The sequence below is a fragment of the Rattus rattus genome, chromosome 6 (assembly GCF_011064425.1).
Source record: "Rattus rattus isolate New Zealand chromosome 6, Rrattus_CSIRO_v1, whole genome shotgun sequence".
NCBI lineage: Eukaryota > Metazoa > Chordata > Mammalia > Rodentia > Muridae > Rattus > Rattus rattus.
In genome coordinates this window covers 26,087,687-26,104,123 of record NC_046159.1, presented here as the reverse complement: position 1 = coordinate 26,104,123, position 16,437 = coordinate 26,087,687, and positions in this window count along the sequence as shown.

Below are 16,437 nucleotides of genomic sequence, written 5' to 3'. Positions count from 1 at the left end.
ATACCACACAAGGGAACTTGGAGGAAGAGGTACCTTTAGGATGGCAATGACTAGAATCCTCTCAGCTCAGCAGACAGAAAGGGAATGAGACATTTTCTTCTTGCTTTTATTCTTCCCTTGAGACAGGGTTGCAGATAGCCTGGGCTAGTTTTAGACTTGCTTTCTGGGCAAAGCTGGCCTTGAACTTCTGACTCCCCCAACTTCTACCTGCCCTGTGCTGCCACCTTCCCCAGGCTGAGATTACAGTGACTGCATTCAGTTTTATGGGGTACAGGAGATCAAACCCAGGTTTTCCTGCATGCTGGGCAAGCAATCTGAGCTGTAGCCTCAGACCCCTTCTCCTGCTCTTCAAGGAAAGACAGGTGAGCTGAATTTGCAACCAAGCAGATTACTCTTTGGACGATTAGAAGCCTTTGGCTCCTGCAGTCGTGACTTTCCATCATGGTAACTACAAACATTGGGTGATGCCTCTGTGGATGAGAGGCTGACCTTTCAGGCATCCATAGGATGAGGTCAGAATTCGTGCCAAAATGTCGTTCCATTCAAAGCCTCTCCCCACTTCCTATAAACATACCTAAAAGCTACAGTCAGGGGCAGCTTGCTTCGGCTTCCTGGCCCAGCACTAACATCCAGACAGAGTCTAGTTCCAAGGATGAGGAAAGAGAAGACAGTTGGATTCATCATCTTGGGATCGGAGTAACAGAATTTCCAGCAGTTTCGAAACTGCTTCTCTCAAAACCATCAGTTGATTGGAAACTATCAACAAGGAGTAAATGAAGCTAGTATTTATTTAATCCACTGCATGGCATCATTTTATAGTTCTTGTAGCCACTGACAGGCAGTGTGACCCAGGAAACTGGCCAAGTGTTCGCTATGACTACAAGTGCAGGTGGAGATTCTCTGGTGCTGAAGCCCAGTGCACACCAGCCAATGAACCATGCAAGGTTTCTTTCTTACCTTGGTTCTTCTCTGTTTGTTTGGTATTTTGGGTATTTTGTTTGTTCATCTGTCTGTTTTGTTTTGTTTTTGTTTTTGTTTTGTTTTGAGACAGGGTTCCTCTGTGTAGCTCTGGCTATCCTGGACCTTGGTCTACAGACCAAGCTGTAGACCAGGCTGGCCTAGAACTCAGAGCTCCACCTGCCTCTGCCTCCCCAGTGCTAGGATTAAAGGCCTGTGCTGCCGCCGCCACCTGGCTTCTTGCCTTCCTTTCAGAACAAAAACAAAATAAACGACAAAAAAAAAAAAATGCTCATTTGTTGACATCAGTGATTTCCCTGTAGATTTCTGCCCTTCCACTGTTCTTTCTACGTTTGTTTTCTTATTTATTTGTAGAGGTGTTTTGTCCGCTTGTGATCAGGGCACTACTCTCATACCTGGTGCCCACACAGGCCAGAGGAGCACTGGAGCTCCCTGGAACTCAAGTCACAGTTGTGAAGCTGTGATTTGGGTGCTGGAGATTGAGGCCTGATTCCCAGGCAGAGCAGCCAGTGCTCTTACCTGACCGCTGAGCCATCTCTCCAGCCCTGTGTTTTTTAAAATCACTCTGCTACCAGCAGTCTCCCTCTCTCCTCAGTGGATAGTTTGTAGAAGTTGCTCAGTTCTCTCCTTCCAGAATACAGGTTCAAACTCAGATAATCAGGATTTGGGAAAAGCGTTTTTTTTTTTTTTTTTGGTTTTGTTTGTTTTTATTTTCGAGACAGGATTTCTCTGGGTTGCCTTGGCTGTCCCAGAATTCACTCTGTAGACCAGGCTGGGCTCAAAATCACAGAATGGCCTGCCTCTGTCTTTTGTTTACTTAGTCTGTTGAGCAATCACTGATGACCCTACCAGTGCCTTGCTTGGATGACTCTAACAGCATTGGCCTCAGGCAGGAGTGCCACCAGGAGATGCTACTCTGTGCCTTTTGTTCTGGGGTGTGAGGAATATACAGACACTCTGCTTTGGTGAATAGACTGATGATATTGTTATGTTTTATTTTATTTATTTTTATGTGTGTGAGTATTTGCCTGCTTGGATGCATGTGTGTCACATGTATGCTCTGTGCTTGAAAAGGCCAGAATAAGGCTTAGGCTTCCCTGGAACTGAAGGTTACGGGACATTGTGAGCCCCCATGTGGTGCTGGGGACCAAATATAGGTTCTCCACAAGAGCAGCAAATGTTCTTAATCACCAAGCCATCTTCCCTAATGCCATGGATGTACTTTTTTTGCAGTTTACCATCCAACTTTTACCTGGAAAGATTGGCTGTAAAATTAGATTTCAGATGCACTCATGGGATGTGTTTGAAAGGCCAAGGGTGAGCTGGCAGTATTTCCCAATACTTGAGTGCTTGCCTGGCATGCTCAGAGTTCTGGGTTCCGCCACAGACATGCAGGGGTGGGGTCAGGGGTGGGGACCAAGGGGACACAATTGACACCCCAAACAGATATTTTCAGAGTTCTTAACTTTAGTAGCAAGTGCAGTGTCTGCAAATTTGTGTTTTCCAAAATTAATGAAAACATTTGATAATTAATCCCAGCACTTGCAGAGGCAGAGGCAGAGGCAGGAGGCAGGAGGCAGGAGGCAGAGGCAGAAAGGATCTCTGAGTTCGAGGTCGGCCTGCTCTACAAAGTGAGTTCTAGGACAGCCAAGGCCATATGGAGAAACCCTGTCTTGAAAAAAAAAAACAAAACCACAATTGTAATAATAAAATAAAAAATAAAAATAATGAAATTTGGTGCGGGACGGATGGCTTATCAGTTAAGAACACTTGCTGCTCTCGGAGAAGACACAGGTTCAATTTTTTACACCCACATAATAACTTATAAACATCTATCACTCTAGTTCCAGTGTATCTCATTCCCTTTTGCCCTCTGTGGGCATCAGGCATGCACATAGTACACATGTACATGTAGATAAACACTCAGACCCATAAAATAAAAATAATGTTTTTTTTGTTTTTTTTTTTCAGAGCTGGGGACCGAACCCAGGGCCTTGCGCTTGCTAGGCAAGTGCTCTACCACTGAGCTAAATCCCCAACCCAAAAATAATGTTTTTTGAGACAGGAATTCTCTGTGTAACAGAGCTCTGAACCTTGGCTATATTGGAACTTGACTTGTAGACCAAGTTGACCTCTAACTCACAGCAATCCACCTGTTCTTTCTCCCAAGTGCTTGGCTTAAAGGCGCATGCCACCGCACCCAACTTAAAGTAAATAAATCTAAAAAATTAGAGGGGCTGGAAAAATGGCTCAGCAGTCAGGAGCACGGACTCCTGGTCCAGAGGACCCAGATTCAATTCCCAGCACTGATATGGTGGTTTACAACTTTCTGTAACTCTAGCTGCAGGGGACGTGACACCCTTATGTAGGCATACATGCAGGCAAAACACCACCACACATAAAAGTAAATAAATGTTAAAAAAAAAAAAGAATACAACAAAAATGAGTTAGAAATAGGCAGAGGCAGGTGGATCTCTATAAATTGGCAGCCAGCCTGGTCTACAGAGAGAGTCTCAGCACCGCCAGGGCTATACAGAGAACCACCCCCTCACCATAAAATTATTTAGTTGCGGGGTTGGGGATTTAGCTCAGTGGTAGGGCACTTGCCTAGCAAGCGCAAGGCCCTGGGTTCGGTCCCCAGCTCCGAAAAAAAAAAAGAAAGAAAAAAGAAAAAAATTATTTAGTTGCTATCTTATAACTGTAATTTGCTATGGCTATGGCTGTAGTGTAAATATCTGATATTCAACTCCTATGAAAAGGTCATTTGACCCCTAGAAGGGTTGTGACCCACAGGTTGAGAACCACTGCCCCTGGAGGGGGGCGTCTGACATCTCTGTTATCTGAAGACATGGGCGCAAACCTCACGGGTCCACGCACAAGTGCACGTGCACAATTTTAAAAAGTAAATATTTAGGAAACAGAAGAAATATTTCTTTTTATATGACATAAAGAGAAACTAAAGTATTTACCTAGCGTGCAAAGACTGGGTCAAACAGTAGCCCTGGAGAAACAATGATCGCACTTGTTTCCCTTTACAGCTGCGTTCTCCTTCGCTTTTGTTTCAGTGGTAAGACATTACCCAAAACCAATCTGAGGAGGAAATGACTTATTTGGCTAAGAGATTACACTGAGGCTTCCAACGGCAACCTAGAGCAGGAACTGAAGCAGGGGCCGTAAAGAAACGTTGCTGACTTCTGCCTTGCTCCCAGGCCTTGCTAAGTTTGCTCTCTTAGACAACCTAGGACTTCGAGACCACCCAGGCTTGGCATTACACACAGGGGCTGGGTTCGCCTACATTAATCAATGATGAAGCAAATGGCCCCAGTGGGGGCATGGCGTCCAACTCCTTCAACCTCAGCTCTTGAGAGAGGCAAAGGCAAGAGGATCTCTGTCAGCTCAAGGCCAGCTTGGAATATGTAGAGAGAGAGAGACCTTGTCTCAAAAAAGAAAAAAACAAACAAACAAACAAAAAAACAAAAACAAAAAAACAAACAAAAAAAAAACCCCACAGGCCAGTCTGGTGGAAGAAATCCCTCTTTGCCTCTTTCCGCAACTACAGTTTGTGTCAGGTTGACAAAAAGTAGCACACATTGTGATAGTAAATAAGTTGGGCGTGATAGTGGTAATATTTAACTAGTGAGAAATTTCAATATAACATATAACCCCGCATTCTTTGTTAAAGCTAAAATTAGAGCCCACCCCATCTCTCTGTCTCTCTATCTCTGTCTGTCTCTGTGTGTCTTTCTCTCCTCTCTGAATAGTCAAGTGGATTTCTCCCCACTTCAAACTTACCTCTGGGGGCTGGAGAAATGGCTCAGTGGTGAGACCCCTCCCTGCTCTACCAAGAGCTCTATTAGGGCAGTGTTTCTCAACCTGTGGGTCTCACCCTCTTTGTGGGGGATTGTCAAAGGACCCTTTTACAGGGGTTCCCTAAAAACACAAGTATTTACGTTACAGTTCACAACAGCAAAATTGCAGTTACAAAGGTGGCAGCGAACATTTTTTTTGGTTGTCAGTCATGAGGAACTGTATTAAAGGGCTACAGCATTAGGAAGGCTGAGAGCCGCTGAGCTAGAGAGATGTTGCAGCAGTTTGGAGGGGGGCTTGCTGCCCCTCAAAGGACCCAGCTTCAGTTCCCAGCACCCACACTGTGGTTCATAACAGCACGGCATCACAGACACTGGTGCACGTGAGGCAGACATTTTTACAAACGTACAGTATGTATATATGGAGATATACATATAGATACAATGAACCTTCCCCTGCATACCAACCTTCTGAACTCATCCCTAGAAAGAACAACTTTTTACTCCTCTCTTTCCTTTTGGTTTTTGTTTGCTTTTTTTTTTTTAAGATAGGCTCTCATTGGAATTTGAGATCCTCTGCCTTAACCTAGATTACAGGCATGCTGCCACCTTTTCCCATTTACGCTGTGATGGAGACTGAATGTAGGGCTGTATTCATGTTAAGGAATCACTCTACCAGTTGAACTATAGCCCCAACACTGGCGAGATTACTTCTTACGTCATCTGTAACTTTAGGACCACAAATACCAGAGATCAGAGTGTCCTCGGTGTTTATACTACACTACCAGTTCTACTATTTTATCAATTCAATTAGGAACTTGTCAAGGCCTGAGATAGAATTTTCTACCCAAATGTACATTTCAGCCTTGAATGAAAACACATCAGGAAAACTTGGGCCTGGCTAAGGCGTTTGAGGCAAAATGTATTCGACCCTGGACGCTTCTTCAACCAAAGTAATGTGACCTTTAAACCGAGTAGGGATGATCTGAGGCCAAAGGAATGACACAAGGAGCTAAAATAATTAAAAGGAAAGTTGAAGAAATTAAGAATCACAGCTCCTTTGAGAAGAGATTAAGGGGAGAGCTCATTAAGATTCACCAGCTTCTGAATGGCATTGGGAATTGAGATGCTGCAAAGCTGTTTGACCTGGTGTCAAGAACAAGAGGAGATGTCACAATGAGATAGGCACAGGCTGGGAGACTCCAGGAATTCAGAGAGGAATTTTGGAGCAGGGAAGCACGAACAGAGACTAAGTAACCCAGGGCGGTTGAGACTGGCTTTCAGAGGCAGCTTGTGGAAGAGAATGTAGCAGGCAACGAAATCTGACGAGGATTCTCTTTTATTCTTCTTCGGTGTTGTGAGTGTGGGGTGAAGGGCTTCATGCTTGCACCGAAGCCTTTCCGATGAGGATTTCAGTCTTGAGTCAAAGAGGGGGCACATGGAAGAAATGGATGTTCTCAACGCCCTTTTGCATCCCATCCATCCAGTACTAAGTTCAGCAATCTCTAAAATAATCTCTCACCATGGGAGGTATTAAAGCCATGCGGGGTAGTGGAGAAGCCCTTGTCTAGCATCACTGAGGTCCTTGACTCTCGCCCTAGCAGCATCTAAACAAAGAAACTACTGTTGCCTGTCAGATACGACCCAGTCTGGGCCAGACATAGTGGTGCACACCTTTAGTCCCAGCACTCTGGAGGCAGAAGCAGACAGATCTCTGAGTTTGAGGCTAGCCTGGTCTACAGAGTGAGTTCCAGGACAGACAGCACTACACAGAGAAACCCTGTTTAGGAAAAGCAGAAGCAAAAAAGAGAGACCATGTCTGCAAAAGAAAAAGTCTTGGGGCTGAAGAGATAATTCAATGGTTAAGAGTACTGTACTGGCTGCTCTTCCAGAGGACCCAAGTTCAATTCCCATCACCTACACGACCATCTACAACTCCAGTTCCAGGGTTCTGATACCTGACACAGACATACATATAGGTAAAACCCCAATGATCATAAAATAAAAATAAATTATATATGTATACATACATACACACACATATATGTGTATATATATAGCACATACATACAATTACACACATACATATGATGTGGCCCACTCTGGCCCAGACTGTTGTAGCCTGAGCCCAGAATGCAGGAATAACTCCAGTGCACAACAGTTGCCTGTGTATGGAAGACAGCAATAACCAGAAGTCATTGTCTACCATGGCAGGAGGATTGTTTTATTCTGTTTTGTTTGAAGAAGTTTTACCATTTAATGAATCTTCCTGTGTGATTTCAGGCAGACAGGGCACCTGGGCCTATCAGCCCTCCTACCTTTCTCCATGCTTCTGCTAAAGAATTTGGCCGTTTGTTTATTTGTTTGTGTTTTGAGACAGGGTTTCTCTGTGTAGCCCTGGCTGTCCTGGAACTCAGTCTGTAGACCAGGCTGGCCTCAGATGCAGAGATCTGCCTGCCTCTGCTTCTCGAGTGCTAGTAGTGTTAAAGGTGGTACCACCACCACCACGGGCTGAGTTTAGCTTTCTTGATGATAAGCTGTGCTATGCAGCTCTCATTTCCCCAGAATGCCGGAGCAGTTTGATCTCACCAAACCAGAGATGGGAGCCACTTGTTCACGGCAGCATTTACCATCTCTGCTCACTGACCAGCGTCCACAGCTTACTAGAGCTGTAGACTGAAAGCATGGCCTCGCACATGACAGCCCCTATATTTTTTTTTCGCCTAAACTTCCTGCTACTTTCAAAATGATTTGTCATCTCTCTTCAAGTCAGCGAAGTTAGGCTAAGTTGGAGACCAGCCTGGTGTGTAATACTCTGTACGAAGAACTGCTCCCACATAACAACCACATCAAACCAACCAACCAACCAACCAACCACCAACCAACCAACCAACCAACCAACCACCAACCAACCAACCAACTAACCAACCAACCAACCACCAACCAACCAACCAACCAACCAAACAAACAAAAAAACAAACAAAAAACCCCAAATAACACAAAAGTTCAAGACCATGTTTAGCTACATAGAGTTTCTGTCTGCTCTATAAGTAAGTAAGTAAGTAAGTAAGTAAGTAAGTAAATATATAGGGGAATGTGTTACCCAGGACTCAGTGTTTTTTCTCAAGCTGGATGACCTGAGTTCAATCCCCTGGACTCACATGGTCGAAGGAGAGAACGGAGGTTTTTAAGTTGTCCTCTGCCTCCATGCACATGTATGCCCACATATGTTTACTTACACACACACACACACACACACACACACACACACACACACACACACACACACAATTTAAAAAAAAACAAACCTCAGAGGGATAAACTTGGAGATGGTGCATAGATGAGGAAATGAGATTTAGTTCATGTGTAGGTCAGACTTGCCCAGTTTTGACAAGGCTTTTGGGCTTCCTTTTCTCTTTCATTTTAAGGACAGGATCTCAGGTCATCCAGATAGACCTGGAATTTACTATATAGCTGATAGCGATTTTGAACCTCCACTTCCCAAATGCTGGGATTATAGTAGTATACCACCACTCCCAGCTAAAGAAGGGAAGACATTTTTTTTCTTGAGGTGGGTTTCATTATGTAGCCCTAGTTGTCTAGTTGTCCAGGGGGTTCTCACCAGGTCAACCAGGTTGGTCTTGAAAGCATAGAGTTACCTGTGCCTGTTGTGTAACTGGTTCCTTAGAGATTGAAGCATTCCATCCTGTAGCTCCTTAATCAGAAAGGTAAACAACTCAAAAGAGCTTCAGGAAGTCCCTAAAATTAACCAGATTTACTAGGCCTCTCCCTGCTAGAATAAGCACTAAAGGCTGAGAACTATTCTCAGCAGATCAAAGCTAAGAGCAGACAGTCGCCTGGGAGAAATAGAAACTAGCTGAGCTGTCTGGAAGAGGTTTAGTCCAACTGAGGTCCCTAGAAAGGACACTCTCCACCCTGGTGAGCTGTGGGCAGGCTGTGCACTGTGCTCCAAGTTCCCAGCTTTGGAGCTCTTACCTGTGTTGAGGTAGGCTTTGGTGATGCAGCTGTCTTTGAGTCATTCTCTTGTAACCCCCCACCTACATTCCTATAAGCAACCCCAATAAAACTCATTGGTTCACCAAGTTGGGCTTTGGTGGTGTCCGTACTTCTGTCTGCTGTGGGCACCTTATCTGGGGTAAGTAGACATGTGTACTGCATCTCCCCAGGAAAAGTTTTGTCGTACACCACTTCCTGCCTCTGCCTCCCAGGTTTTAGAATTAAAGGCATGCACACTAAAGGCCTGAACCACTATGGTACACACCTTTAATTCCAGCACTGGGGACGCAGAGGCAGGCAAATCTTTGTGAGTTTGAGCCCAGCCTGGTCTACAGAGTGAGTTCCAGGATAGCCAGAGTTACATAGACAAACCCTGTTTCCGAAAACAAAACAAAATACAAAACCAAAGAAAGATAATAATGACAAAACAACAAAAACACGCACCACCAACATCAGTCAAAAAAGGAAAAATTAATTAAACAATTATAATTAATTATAAAAATTGCTGGGTGCAGTGACATATGCCTTTAATGCCGGCACATAAGATTCAGAGGCAGGTGGACTTCTGTGAGTTCAAGGCCAGCCTGGTTTATAGAGCGAGTTCCAGGACAGCCAAGGCTGTTACACATAGAAACCCTGTCTTGAAAAACAACACAGACACACACAAAATAAATAAAAAAAAATAAAATAAAAGTAAAGGTGGTTATTAGTAAGGCTTTCTGGTTTTTGGAGTGTTGATGCGGTAACCTAACCTAAAGCCTGGTAGGCAAGCAGTGTGCTTTTGGCCTATATCCTTATAGTCAGGGTTTGAGACAGTGTCTTATGATGTAGCTCTGGTTGGTCTGCAGCTCACTGTGTAGACCAGGCTAGCCTCAAAAATCTGGCCGCCTCTACCTCCCAAGTACTGGGATTAAAGGCATGTGTCACCACGTCCAGTAACCTTAGTTTTCAAGTTCCTGGTCTTTAATATTGACTGTGAGCATCCAGGTAGCATATGACAAAATGACCCCAGAGCTGGGAGAGATGTGGGAAGTTCGCTGAGAAAGGCTTGGGACCTACCTGGTTGTGAGTGTGTGGTTTCCGTGACTGAGCGCGGAAAGGCAGTGGAAGGCAGCAGGCAGGCTGTAAGCTCAGCCTTGCTCTGTCTTGTGGTATAGGCCATTATATAGATGGTCATTACACAGTCGTTGAGTATCAGGGGAGATTTCCCCAAGTCTATTCGGGAAGAAGAGACAACCCTAAGGACAAGAGTCAGGTAACTGCACGATCCGTTATGGAAAGACACAGAGCTGGCCAATTCAGTCATGCAATGTGCAGTCTCTTATGTAAGTGTACATGGTGATGGCCCTGAATTAGGGTGTTTCAGCAGCGTTGCATCAAGGAAGTGAGCTCTGACCACTCCTGTTGGGAGTCAAGTTGTAAGGAGTCTTTCTAGGCCATTGAACAGTGTGATCAAAAGGGGAGCCGGCAATCCATCTGTTTGGAGGCAGGAGAGGATTCCTGGTGGGATTGGGTGGAGGTGTTAGTGACAGGAAAGACTAACAAGGAGTGAAAGCCAGGGTTTGGCAGGTCTTCAGTGAGCATCTACCAGAGTTGGAACTTCCAGTGATCAAAAGCTCATCATTGACTGTTGCTTTTCTGTATTGTGCATATGTGTGGTATTGTATGCAATGTATTACTATGAACGCATGCTACAGCTCGTGGGTGGAGGTCAGAGGACACAGGTTTCATGGTTTCCTCCTGTTTTTGTTTAACTTTTAATGTTATTATGTCTGTGTCCCACTTGAATGCCTGATGCTTAGAGGAACTGCATCTCCTGTTAGTGGAGTTACAGGCTGTGAGCTGCATGTGAGAATCGAACCTGGGTCACATGAAGGCCAGGCTGGCCAGGCACTGCACAGAGATCTCTGCTTCTTGAGTGCTGGGTTAAAGGCGTGGATCACCACAGCTGTCCTCCAACTCACTTTTAAAGGCAAGGTCTCTTATAGGTTCTGGCTAGTTCTCCAGGCTAGCTGGCCCGGGGAGTGTCTGAGGAGTTCACAGTCTCCTCTCCTCTCACCTGGTTAAAGGATATAAACCACCACATCTGTGTTTTCCTTTTCCTTTTTGTTCCAGGGATCAAACTCAGGATGCCTGGTTTGCACAGCAGCGACATTTAACCACTAAGCCATCTCAGCTCGTCTCTGTCATATGATCAGCAAGTGAATGAGTAGTATGTCTGGGTTCAATGTAATTTAAAAAAAAATTTGGCAGTGCTGGGGGACTGAACTCACGGCTAGGCAAGAACTCTGCTACAAAACTACACCTTGGCCTGGTTGTGCTAACACATGCCTTTGATCCCAGTACTTGGGAAAGACAGAGGTAGGCTGATTTCTATGAGTTCGAGCCAGCCTCTTCTACAGTGAAACACGTCTTAAAAGTCCAAAACAAAAACAAAACAAAGACTACACCCTGTAGCCTTTCAGTTAAATTGTTTTTATTTATTCACTTTCCATTCTAGTCGCTGCCTACCTCCTTAAGTTTATACTATTATTATTTTTATTAATTGTTGGGATTCCAACCTGGGACAAGCAGCTGAGTTGCATATTTAACATATCAAAGTGGATCTGACCTCTAGGTTCTCCCAGCATCCCTCAGAACCTACCTGGCATACCCCTGCCCTCTGCCCTGAACTTCCCAGCCTAGGGACTGGGCTTCCCCTCCCCCAGAAGCTCTCCCCTATATAGTCCAGACATTTTGGTCTGTCCTTGCCTTCTCTTTCCCTCTCTGCATTTTCTCTCTCTTTTCTCTCTTTGTCTTTCCACTCTCCTTTGTCTCCCCCAATGGCAACTTCCCTGGCCTCCTTCCTTGGGACCAGTGAACCCACCAGTGTGACTTCCCAATAAACCTGTCTTTTATACTCTAACCTAGCTTGAATTGGCTCATTTCACTAGTGGAGAATAACTTATCATTATTATTATTCAGACAGGGTTTCACTGTGAGAACCTCATTTTGTAGACCAGGCTGGCCTGGAATTTAGAGAAATCTCCTGCCTCTGCCTCCCAAATGCTTGGATTAGATGAGTCCATTACTATGCCTGCCCTGATTCTAAAAAAAAAGAAAAAAAAAAAAGGTTCGTGTGTGTGCCTGAATGTGTCTATCTGCACCACATGCATGCAGAAGACCTGGGCAGTCAGAAGAGGCATCGATCCTCTGGAATTGGAGTTTTAGGTGGTTGTGAGCCCTATGTGGGTGCTGGGAACCCTGAGCCCAGGTCTTCTGCAGTATAGCAGTAAGCATTCTTTTATTCATTTTTTTGACAGGGTTTCTCTGTATAGCCCTGGCTGCCTTCAAACTTGCTCTGTAGACCAGGCTGGCTCCAAATTCACAGAGATCCACCTGTCTCCATCTCCCTAGTATGCGGGATTAAAGTTGTATGTCACCATGCTTAGCTATTAACACTCTCTCTCTGTCTCTGTGTCTGTCTGTCTGTCTGTCTGTCTGCCTGCCTGCCCCCCCTCTCAGATTGGGTCTCATGTATTTCAGTTTGTTCTAACATTGCCAATTCTGTGACTCTGCCTTCCAAGTACTAGAAATCTAGGTGTATGTCATGATACTAAACACAAATTTAAAATATAAAGATGCTAGCCTGGCTTCATTTTAAAAATGAAAGTCACCTGTATTGGCACACCCTGTGTTGGCACACCCTAGTAGGTTATGTTGAAGGAAGCAGAGGCAGGAGGATCACCAGTTTGAGGCCAGCTTGGGCTCCACATATTTAGCAGGGTATGGTGGTACACACCTTAGTCTCAAGATTCAGGAGGCAGAGGCAGACAGATCTGTAAGTTTGAGGCAAGCCTGGTCTACAGAATGTGTTCTAGGATAGCCAGGGCTACACAGAGAAACCCTGTCTTGAAAAAGTGAAAAACAGAGACACAAACACAGTGAAATGGTTGGGTGTGGACTTGTTAAACAGCCACAGACAGAAGACCTGGGCTAAATTCCCAGCATCTATTGGCAACTCACAAGCATCACAAATCAAGTTCCAAGGAATACGAAGCTCTCTTCTGATCTTGCTGCCTTCTGTTCTCCCATACATTCATACACACACTCACACATTCCCACACGCCCATAAACATACGTATGCTTAATTCTTGATTTGTTTTATGGGTGTGAGTGTTTTGCTGGCGTGTATGTAAGTGCATTATGTTCACGGTTGATATCCATGGAGGTCAGAAGAGAGTTGTTTCCCTGGGACTGGAGTTGTAGACAAATGTGAGCCACCACATAGGTGCTGAGAATTGAATTCAGGTCCCCTGAAAGCAGTTCTTAACTAATGAAATTTATGTAAAGGTAGGCGGTCTGACCAGGCAAGGCTGTGTACACCTTTAATCCCAGCACTCAGGAGACTGAGGCGGCGGGTAGATATTTTGAGTTTGAGGCTAGCCTGATCTTACATAGTGAGTTTAAAGATTGCTGGGAATACACAGTGAGCCTCTGCAGGTTAGGGAGGGGTGGCGTGCGGCGGTGCATAAAGAAGTGATTTATTGCTTAGGGACAGTAGCTGCTTGCCCAGAGAACCCAGGTTTGATTCTCAACACCCACACAGTGGATCGGAACCATTGGTAACTCCAGTTCCAGGGATCCCAAAGGCTTGGCTTCCAGGAAAACCAAGCACACACATGGTACATAGATAGTTGTAGGCAAAACACCCACACACAGAGTGACTTTTAAATATTAGGCTGGGTATGGTGACACATGCCTTTAAGCTTAGCACTTGAGAGATAGTAGATAGAGTCTCACTGGTCTTTGATTCATGTAGCTCAGGCTACCCTCAAACTTGTGGTCATCCGGCTTCATTCTCCTGAGTGCTAAGATTACATGTATCCACCACAGCATGTGGTCAGAGACAGCTTGCTGGAGTCAGTTCTCTCCTGCTAGATATGACTCAGGTCAGCAGGCTTGGTGACAAGCATCCTCTCAACCATCTTGTGGCCCTGTTTTGTTTTTGAAACCGAATCTTAGGGCTAGAGAGATGGCTCAGCAGTTAAGAGCACTGGCTGCTCTTCCAAAGGTCCGGAGTGCAATTCCCAGCAACCACATGGTGGCTCACAACCATCTGTAATGGGATCTGATGCCCTCTCTGGTGTGTCTGAAGACAGCTACAGTATGTTTACACAAAACAAATAAAACTTAGAAAAAGGAAAGAAAAACGAATCTCATGTAGCCTTTATCTGGCTTTGTGTAGTAGAGGCTAGACTTAAATTTGTGATTCTTGGGCCTCTGCCTCCCAAGTGCTTTTGTTTTCTATATGTGTGGGTGTACATGTGTGCCAAGAGACCCATATGGTGGTTGGTTCTCTTTCCACCATGTGGGTTCATGGGCTCAAACTCAGGTTGTCAGGCCTAATTTCCCCTTTAATGGAAAATCTCCAGGGAGAAGAGGTTATGTAAATAAAAGCTGTACAGAGAATAAAAGAATTATTTCCAGGTAGCATCAGGGTCATTGGAGGTTAAAGGCAGTGTTCTCGAGTAGAAAGGAACAAGACTGTGACACGGTGTAGGGAAGACGCTAACCCCAGTGATCTGAGAGAAAAGAATGGGCTAGGGGAACAATCCAAAAGGGCACCGAGTGGTTTAAGCATTCACACATTCGAATTCCCACAGGGGTCCTTATTCTAGATTCTAAATGATCCAGGAAACAGGTCTGAAGCAGGTAAGCACAAGGGAAAGGTGAAACTAGTGTTCAGAGCTGAGTCAAGGATCCAGGGCCGGCAAGTCCAGGAAGTGGCTGCTCAACAGAAGTCAGTCTAGTCCATTTGGTCAGACGGAAGGCATTCTCAATTCTTTCACTTCTGGAGCCTGAGTGGAATCAGGACCGCAAGGGGAGGTTGAGGTGGAACGGTGCGTGGTAAGGAAAGCAGCTAGAGGAAAGCAGGCTCATACTGCAGAGCCAGACTGAACCATAGCTGCATAATGGTAATAGTCTATGGCTGGTGTCACACGAACTCACATGGGACGCTCAAGTAGCACATGCCTCAGAGACAAATCCACCCAGAGGAAGGAGGTTGTGACCATTTTGACTCCCTTAAGGGGCAGAAGTGGAGCACTTCCAGGCTCCCAACACCTTTCCTTCTCAGGACTTTTGGCAGCATGAGGAGGATGACCAGAGGAAGAGGTTACTAAGGGAGTGTGTAATGGGTATAACGTTCAATATCACAGTGATTAAGGAGGAGCCAAATCTCTCTTACCTTTCAGCTTCCTGGTATTGCTAGTATTAGGCTAGCTAGTAATGATAATTGAGATGGCCAGCTAAGAAACTTAGATAATGATAAAAGATAAAGACAGAAATGAGATGATAGATGGGAGACCAGGGAGGAAGGATTGGTCAGAATGTAACGGATTTGACACAAGTGTTAAGAAATGCCACAGCACCCAGAGACTCGAGACTGTAATACCATCACCCCGGAAACACAGGAAGAATTGGTTCAAGGCGTATAGAATGTTCGCTAGTCTGGGCTTTATGAAACCCCTTTCAAAGAAAAAAGACGTGATACATGAAGAGCACAGCAGTTCAGGGAAAGCCAAACACGGAAGCTCGCGATCAGACATAGTTCCTTGAGTTTGAGGCTAGCTTGGGCTACAGAGTGAAACCTGGTCACAAAAAAGTTCCATAGAACATTCCAGGAGATTAGGAGATCTGGCGAATTCCACCTATTTATGAGGTATCTACAGAATAGCTGAATTTTGAAAACGTTAAAAAAAAAAAACCTAAAAATCAGGGATAGATAGCGTTTAGGGGTTGCTAGCCTTCTACCTACGGGGCAGTGTGAGGGAAGATGGAGTATCTTAAGATTAGTTGGCTCACAAAAGGCACACGTGGATGTAGCCTAAGAATTTTAGTGTTCCTAAGTGCTGCCTTACAAAGCCTCAAGAGGTCAGTTGTCAAAGTGATCAGAATAGGTGAGGGAGGAGGAACTCATCTATCTCACAAACTCCCTGGCTATTATTCTTTCCAGGGTTGTGCCTATCTAAATAGCCAAATTTGAGTGCACGTCAGAGGCAGCGTTTCTGGCAAAGTGGACTAAAGAGCCAGCCAGGACTCTGAGACTTGGGTAGAACTGTTGAAGCGCAATGACCGATACAAATAGACGACACTACAGAGTAGTTCTTCCAAACTTCTGGGCTGCTTTGGAGGTGATTCCCCCCTTCCGGTTTAGCAGAATTCCAACGTCCTAGATGGCAGTTAACATTGCTAAAGCCTCAGCACCCTCCTCTCAGAGCATATTCCCTTAGCCTGGGCAGGTCTCCACCCCCACCCGGACACACGTCCCAGAGTCTCCAGGCTCTTGCCCCATCCCCCCAGCCTCCTAGCCACATTGTGAGCACTCGCGCCCCGCAGCCGTGCTCCGGCGAGGGCAGTCACAGGGCTCAAAGCCAGTCCCCTCTAGGGCTGCTGCACGTGTCCGTTCCCTGGGGTGGGGGAAATTGCTCTTCCCGCTAGGCTGCTGATTGGTGCCTCCCCCCCTACTCCACCCTTCCCGCCACACTCTCCCCTCCATCCTACTTGGTTCCAGCCTAACCAGCCCCACCACCTCCTTCCCTTGGAGGAGCGAGGCACTTTAGCGCTCCCTGAAGTACGGTTCTCAGATGGAATT